Here is an 8,288-nt window from a genome sequence, read left to right on the forward strand (position 1 = left end):
AGGTGTGAAATATGATTGGGAACTCATTTTTCAGATTATTCTGGCACCACATGAATGCAGCACATGCAGAGGAAACAGGGATGTCTACTTGCTCTCAAAGACCAAAAGAGCGTTAGTAAGTGACATTTTTTTAACATCGTAATGAGCTTACATAGCCTACATACATACTGTATCAATGTGTTAGAATTATTATTTTATTTTTATTAATGTAAATTTATACATGATGACTGTCTTGTGAGTAGTTGCACTGTGAGAAGTTTTGTGGGGCGGGTGGCACTAGCTGTCAAACATGCTTGGACTGAAACACTATATTGCAAAAAGTATTAAAACTTGAAGAGCTCCATACATTTACATGTCATTTTGGGGATAGCAGAGGAAATGGCAGGGAAGTTATATTAGGTAGAGATAAAAAAATAATAATAATTTGGGAGGAGTGACCTGTTGGTAGCCCATTCAAAGACTCCCATGACTCATGTGCAGTCTCGATCTTGACTTTGCCCACAATGCTCAAAAACCTGAACTACAAAACTTTATCAATAGGACACAGGCTGGTAAATGTACTTTTCCAGTCATAGCATCCGCTCAAAGTGCTGTTCACTACAGCTACCATTCACCCATTCATACACAGGTGACCAAGGCTACCATACATCATCAGTTCATCAGTTAAACATTCACATGCACTGTTATCTTGCAATCACATGCACTGTTATCTTGCAAGAACACGTCAACATGTAGACCGCACAGGCCAGGTATCGAACCATAGACGACCCCATATGCTCACCTGACCAGACATAAAACCCGAATGTCACAACATGGTAGCTGACATGCTTAACCTTCTGCACCCACACAAGCAATGACGCATAACAGCTGCATCTCTAAGCTGCTTTCAGTGTGCACTCAGAAAATTACAGGGTCTGTCAAATCCTCCCTCTCCAAGGACATACTGTATGACCATAGTCCTACAGAATGCACATGTATATTGAAATATACCATATATAGGCTGGTATTTACTGTAGTATTCCTGTACTTCTGACAGCCCCGCCAGTCTACAGGTCTTTCATATCCATCCACTGTAACCTTCACCTTATCCATCAGCATTGTATATCTAAACCTCATCCTAACTTTAAACCTGACACTAAAACCAAGCAGTCCTATCCCTCAAACTGAGGGCAGACTGGGTCAAAGTGTCCGCACACAAACAGAGTTATCAGGTCCAAACCTCACACTGGCCCTTACAAGGACAGAACACACACATTCACACACACACATACACACACACACACACACACACTCACACACACACACACACATTGCTCTGGGCTGACTCACCGCAGTTTTCCTCCTTTTCCTCTTGCCCTGTGTTGCCTAGCCTGTAAAAGAAGTTTGCCTATAGGCTGCAGTCTATATCACAGAAGCCTATGGGCAGGACGTCTAATTTTACAGTAACAGAGGCGCTGCCCTGCAGACTCTGCAGCAGAGGCCAGAGAAAAGGCCTGCTGTATTTGCATATCCTGGCCAATAATGCTCTTTCAACCACATAAAAAATTTGAAGCTCAGGTCAAATGAGCATGATGGAGAGCGTGAACTGTCTGTGGCTGCATGAACTGCTCTCACCATGTCTAACAGAGATAATTATTTATTCTGATGGGAAGCTATTTAATTTCCCCTCAGAGTAATGTTTTTTTTAATGTGCTGCGCAAACAGTATTGTCTCAGCAGCCTGACTACTTCTCAATTGTGAAACCTGGACTCTCTCACTCCTGCGCCTGCTCTGGTGTTGCAATTCTTGGATACGGATGTTTATACAGTCTAGCTGTACTGTGAGGAGCCAAAACCCCTAGGTGGTAAGGTCTCACCTTCTCGTGCTTGATTTATGACAGCTGCTGCAGAGAGTGTGAAATTGCGTCTGCTTGCATTATTTAACCCAGGCTGAGAGTTCATTTGCCTTGCAAACCTCGTCGGCACATACTGTCAATGTCTTCAGCCAGAGGCTAAGCGCAGCCTGGTCAATAAATAGCCGACGCACCTGACGAAAGTGAAAGTACTGCTGGACAACTAAAGGCTACAGGCTGCACACACTCTCTCGTGCGTCACACACACACACACACACACACACACACACAGCAGCAGCACACCTGTGTGACCGTGAGGAAAGTTTGACAAATTAAAATCACACACACATGGGTACACACGCACCTCGAGAGTCCCGTCTGCCCCGGCTCCTGGGATGCGTAAAGGCTGTATCCGCTAAGAGGTTGCACGTTGTAATAAGCCCTTGTTAAACCAAGAGAAAAGCCGACCCGATAAGCATCCAAGTAAAATCGCCTATAAGGGAAGTCCTTTAGTGGCTCCGTCCATCCACGCAGCTGTGGTGCGCTCTGTCTGTGTGTGCCGCCAAGTGCGCAACAGGCTGGCCTGCAGTTCCTTCCAGTCAACACCGAGTCGCAGACACGCACACAAATGCAGCCTGCTTTCAAAATAAGAGCAGCTCGGAGCCTCCCTTGCGTGTATCACAGTCCTCCTCCTCCTCCTCCTCTCTCTCTCTCTCTCTCTCTCTCTCTCTCTCTCTCTCTCTCTGACACACACATCTTGCCTTTTTTGGTTCAGATACACCAATTGACAACTGTATTACGCAAAAGATCCTCCCCTTGACCACAAGGAAGTCTTGCAAACACATCTTTTAAAAATAACAAACTTATTTCTGTAATTAAATGTAAAACCATATTTGCCTCTAGTCAGGTTTCAGGATCGGAGAAATCTGATTATTCATCTAAAGTGGGGGCGTTTGAGAGACTGGCTGATGGGTTCCAAGCTAGTGTCTTTGTCGCCTTTTATTAAACCAACCTTAACCTGCGGTGTCTTCATTTACACAGCCTTAAACCCTTTGGCAGTGAACTTGGGCATTGCCCAATCTGCCTGTTGCCTATTATCATTAGGGTTTCACACAGTTTTGTTTCTACTTGCTTGACAGACGTGTCGTCACACCCTGCGGGAAACAACATGTGGTTTAACGCAGTACACATCTGCATTTCTCGGCATGTTGCATCACTAACAGAACACAGAGGTGTCAGTTCATCCGGATTTTACTTTGAAATTTGGGTTTTAACCAGAACTGTCGGTAGGCCACTGTATTCCATCCGGCTTGACAGTAAACGCAGCTTCACCGTGGTGCTGCTGGCTCTCATAATAGATGATACTTGGACTCCTGCTGATAGTGCTCTGGTCTGCAGCACACATGTTTTTATTCAGCTTTCCAGCTGTTTCTGTGCGCGTCCATTCACAATAACCCTGCTGTTTTCATATTATAGAGAATATACATTAACATTTTATACATCATATTGAGGGGAGACAATGATTAGACTGGTAGAAATAAAAGAAAATAAGTTTTTCACTTGTTTGTTAAATAAATCTGCTGAATTTCTTCTTTTAAATCAAGTCTTTTTATCATAAGGGCTTTCTTCCAAATATATATATATATATATATATATATATATATATATATATATATTTAAGGTAAGAGTATCTAAAAAAGCCGCACACGCTCATGGCCAAGACAAAGTAATGATCCACCTGTGCCTTATATAGGCTAACATATAAAAAGCCTCGGAGTGAGGCAAAGGAGGACTGAGGACCCATGGCGCGTTTCAGAGATTTTAGACAATTTAAATTATAACTCCTCTCACTGGCGAAGTGTTTCAGGACTATATCAAAAAGTCACATTTACATGTCCGTGCGTAATCTTGTGCCGAAGATTTCCTGGACTATAGAAAGCAACTACAAAAAAAAATCCTTATAATCTAACCTTATTTTCAAATCAAATCATGATTCAACGAACATTAAAACCATAGACTGACAGAGTGGCATCTTAGATATGCTCTTCATATTGTCTATTTGTTGTTTGTTTTGGTGCGTCAAGTCGGCTGTCGCCACAGCAGACTACTGTGTCCCTCTGTACTTTACGCACAGGAAACTCATCATCTGCCAAAATGAACCCGGTCACATGCCGCCTTTTAGGGTCGCCCCGGGTTATGGCCTGGTCTGACTCTGATTCACCTCTATCTATCTATCTATCTATCTATCTATCTACCTATATTATCGGCACAGCCTATTATGAACTGTGGAGGGTATCTGGCTGACTCTGAGCGTGCATGATGGAGGGACATTATGGCATCATTATAGACCAGAGCCAGATCACACCGAAACACTCAGAGCCAAACCTTCACCACAACCGCATGTGTAGCTCCAGACTGGCTGCTGAGCTCAGAGGGGAAAGCCCGCAGGGGAGCAGCAGCATGGATGCAGGGTTTTTATGAATATTTCCATTTAGTCATATGAGGTCGCCTTTGATATTGTTTTTAAAAAAAAAAAAAAAAATAGTATTACTACTTTTAAGGACTTGGTAAAAAAAAAAAAGTAGTAGCATCATGGGAGTTGAAAACAAAATAATCAATAATCAAAGTCACTGAAATCATACAGCAGAGTAAGATTTTCTGAGTGCTCTAATGGGATATGAAAATTCAAATGGTGCCAATTTTTAATAGGTCACCCTTTAATAATGGTGTTAGGGGTTATATATTGTAACTAATTGCTTTATTGGTTGGTAATACATGCTTTATAGACAAGTTAGCTATATTTATCAATAAGAAAAACTTTGGATTGTTTTTCTTATTAATAACTTATAAAACATTTTAAAAGTGACATTAAATGTACTTTTAAAAAATGTAAAATATAAAAAAAAAAAAAAAAAAAAAAAAGTCCTGACATAAAAAGTAACATGTTAGTAAAACCTTAGAAATGCTCTCTCCCCCGCCAGCAGTTGTGATTCAGCTCTGGTAAAAATGCTTAGTGGCCAACAGTAGACGACTGTGGTTGTACTTGGATTTATTATTGTGTCCAGCTCTCCCTTTCCATTGTTCATGGTTACACAAACACCACCTGGAGCTTGGTTGACAATATGAATCCTAATAGATGAGGCCTTAACACATATTGAGCTGTTAGCACACTGCAGACATTTGAATAATGTGTTCATATATGCTCATGTGTTTTTGTTGGTCAAATGTCCTTGAATGTCCTTGAGATTGCCACCAATATTGTGTTTTCATTGAATGCGGTCCTTGAGATCAAAGATGGGGGACCACCTTCACTCATGGAGAATATTTATCTTGTGCTGACCCAGAAGGTGTTGGCAGGCCTATCAATTTGTTGTCTCTTCACATTCATCACTATTTTAATTACAGAGCAGAGACACTGCTTAAAGCTGTGGACGACGATCCATCAGTCAGTGATGCAGAATGATGAAAACTCATACAGCGGGGCTTTTGACCTGGATAACCAAAGTGAGCTCCTTGACCTGTTACTTTAAGTTGTTGTTCTCTACGTGGCAGACTGTCCATCACACTCACTGCCCTCTGTTGTTGCATATTTGTGATAGATGAGTCATGCGGGAACTTCTGGGGCAGTTTAGTGCTTTACTGCATTCTTGACTGTGGGGTTGAATTTTCCAAGCCAGGCTGGGAAGACTGGTGACATTTTGGGGACAATGTCATTTGTTTAATGTTCCAGTTTAATTAGGAACACAATAACACTGGGGATTAAGAGCAACAGACTGGCTGTGGTCTCTTTGTCCATTTATCATACAAAGTAAATGTGGGATGTCCAATCAATAGTATTGATTGGATGCCGACTTGTATTTGACCTTGCCGAAGGAATGTAAATGACACTAAAAGAAATATTGTTGTAATTGTGGTATTTTACACAGTGTTACATGAGAGGGAATGACTGGACCATCTGTAAGGTTTATTGTTGCTCTGTCTAATGTGTCCAAAGGACTAGATTTAGGATATAGCCCTTCTTACACTGCCTGTTCAGGGCAGGAATATTATGCCATTATGCCGCCTCACGGTTCTTTATATAAGGTATGAATGGGGGGACAGAGTGGTCTTGCCTTGAAGCTGCCATGGGGGGTAGTAACAGCTCCAAAATGGTGTCTGCATAAACAAGACAGTTAGCAGGACAGGATCATAGGTGGCACAAGTGTGACGTTTTGATGATGTGTTATGCATCCAACCCACCACGGCCGATTTAAAAAGTAGCCGTAAGCAGTTAGTGGCTGACTGCAACAATTATTGGCCATGTATAAACCAACCCTGCAGGAAGTGGAGTCTGTCTGTCACAGATGTTTTAAGCTCAGATGGGCCAACATTCAATCTGCCAATTGGTCCACCAGCCCAGCAGTTGGATCAAGGGATTTCACGACAATGGTGGATGCAGTGCGCACCAAGAAACATACAGCAGCACTGACAGCCACAAGTTGAGGTGCTACAGATTTGAAAGCTTTGGGCATATTTCACGTTATTGTGCCACTTCTTGGACTGAGAAACATGAAGGACACGTTCAGGGGGACTCCTGGCCATACGCACCACCTCAGGGGCTCACACACACACACACACACACACACACACACACACACACACTAACACAATTACACAATGACTGATGAAGAGGAGGCAATGATATCACCAGTGCCTGCACACTTGTGCAGTATGGTCTCTTAGTGTGTTCCACCACACAAGAAAATTATGAAGCTGACATAGTGTCTCTGCTCTGCTTTCTGGCTGAAAATGGTCACAAAGTTTGAAAAGATAAGCTGCAGCTAGTGTACCATTCAGCGCGTTATCTTGGCCATAATATCACTCTGGAGGGTCCTAAATTGAGTCTGGACCGCATCCAGGAGATCTTGGATGTTCAAAACAATGTATATTAAAAAAAAGAAACAACAACCTTTTTGGGCTTAGTAGGCTATTGCCATCCATGGATTTGTGATCTTGTGGAGATCTCCCAACCACTGTATGACATCACTCAGGGTGAAGACATTTGGCCATGACTGACATATTGACTGTGACTTCTACAGACAAAAACTGCTCACCTGACCTACACTGGCAAGTATATCACTGACCATGTCTAATGTTACCTTGAAGCAGTATAATTTCTTTAACTAATCAACATTGCTCCCAACAGCTGAAGATGGAGAATCACATCCCTGTCTGGAACTGGTTACCACAGCATCAAATTCACGTGATGAATTGTTTGACACTGTTCTGTAATTAACCATATTTTGAAGCTCATATTTTCTAAGGTCAAAGCTGCCCTTCCTGAGCCACAGCGGTCAATTTCACAACTTCCAGCCTGGGGACTGGGTGGTGATCACGGACCTCAGAAGGCATCACTGGCAGCAGCCACAGTGGATTGGGCCAAACCAGGTGCTGTTGATGACTGCGTCTGGATTGTTGGCCTGGTAACCACAGCTGAGATTACCAGGGTCTGCAGCTGAGCAGCAATGTGACAGGCATCTCCACAAAGTTCAAGCCTGGCAAGAGCTGGACTTAAAACATTTTCAAATATTCACACTGGATCCATCAAAGACTCTTGGAAATGAACTGATATCATCGAGGGTGCAAGAAGACACATGGGGGAGACGAGGCATTGGCATGCCACCAACACAGAGTCAAGAGACCCCAAGAGAAGGACAGTTGATCAGAGTCATAAGACTATAAAGTAAGCAGAATGACGAGAAACTTTTAGGGTTTGATGATTGTGATGGCCACAGCCATACATGGTAATATGACTCCAAAACACATTCACTCACCTCATTAGTTTGCGGCCTACATAAGTTGGTTTCTGTTCATTTTCTCATTTCAGTTTGCTACACAGGTTAGTTTAATTTGCAATCAGCATATTGAAATAATTAACATTACACAGTTAGTTTTTTTGTGATCTTTATTAAGGTAATTGTCTGTTGTATTAATCCTTTGTTTCTTTGTCTCTGAGTTACTGTGGTTGTTGGAGGTCACTTCCTGGGTTGGCAAAAGGTGTGGCTGAGGGCTGAGGACACTTAAATGCCAGAGCCAGCTGATTGGACAAAACCATTTGCTGCTATGTCAGGGGGGGATTTGGGTTTAGTTCGTTTTTGCTTTGTATTTAGTTGTAATTAGCGTCCATCTTATCTACCCCTTGTGTGCTATTTGGTTTTGCCAAGCCTCTCTATATATATTCCCCTCATGTGTCATTGTCTCAGGTCTGTTTGTTCAGTGAACATTTTGTTAATTTGCGATCTTGAGTATAGTTATATTTTGTTGACCTCTTTTATAGGCCTAGTTGTTAAGTTCTTGGTTTATATTGTTTCATTGTTGGGTGGGTAAATAAACAAACCCATTTTTTTCAACCAAAAACCTCCTGTTTCCTCTTGCCTTACTGCTTGGTCCCTGACAACTGGTGGTAGTGGTGGGATCA

General features: G+C 42.3%; 1 protein-coding gene across 1 annotated transcript in view; it reads right to left on the bottom strand.

Annotated features, from left to right (window-relative positions):
- The window catches only part of il34 (interleukin 34), a 48,095-nt gene extending 45,654 nt beyond the window's left edge, over positions 1-2,441 (bottom strand). The window contains exon 1 of the mRNA XM_050072410.1: positions 2,196-2,441. The gene's annotated coding sequence lies outside the window, so the exon portion shown is untranslated. The remainder of the gene's footprint in view (positions 1-2,195) is intronic.
- Positions 2,442-8,288: the final 5,847 nt, after the last annotated feature.

This window comes from Epinephelus moara, chromosome 20 (genome assembly GCF_006386435.1).
Source record: "Epinephelus moara isolate mb chromosome 20, YSFRI_EMoa_1.0, whole genome shotgun sequence".
Lineage (NCBI taxonomy): Eukaryota > Metazoa > Chordata > Actinopteri > Perciformes > Serranidae > Epinephelus > Epinephelus moara.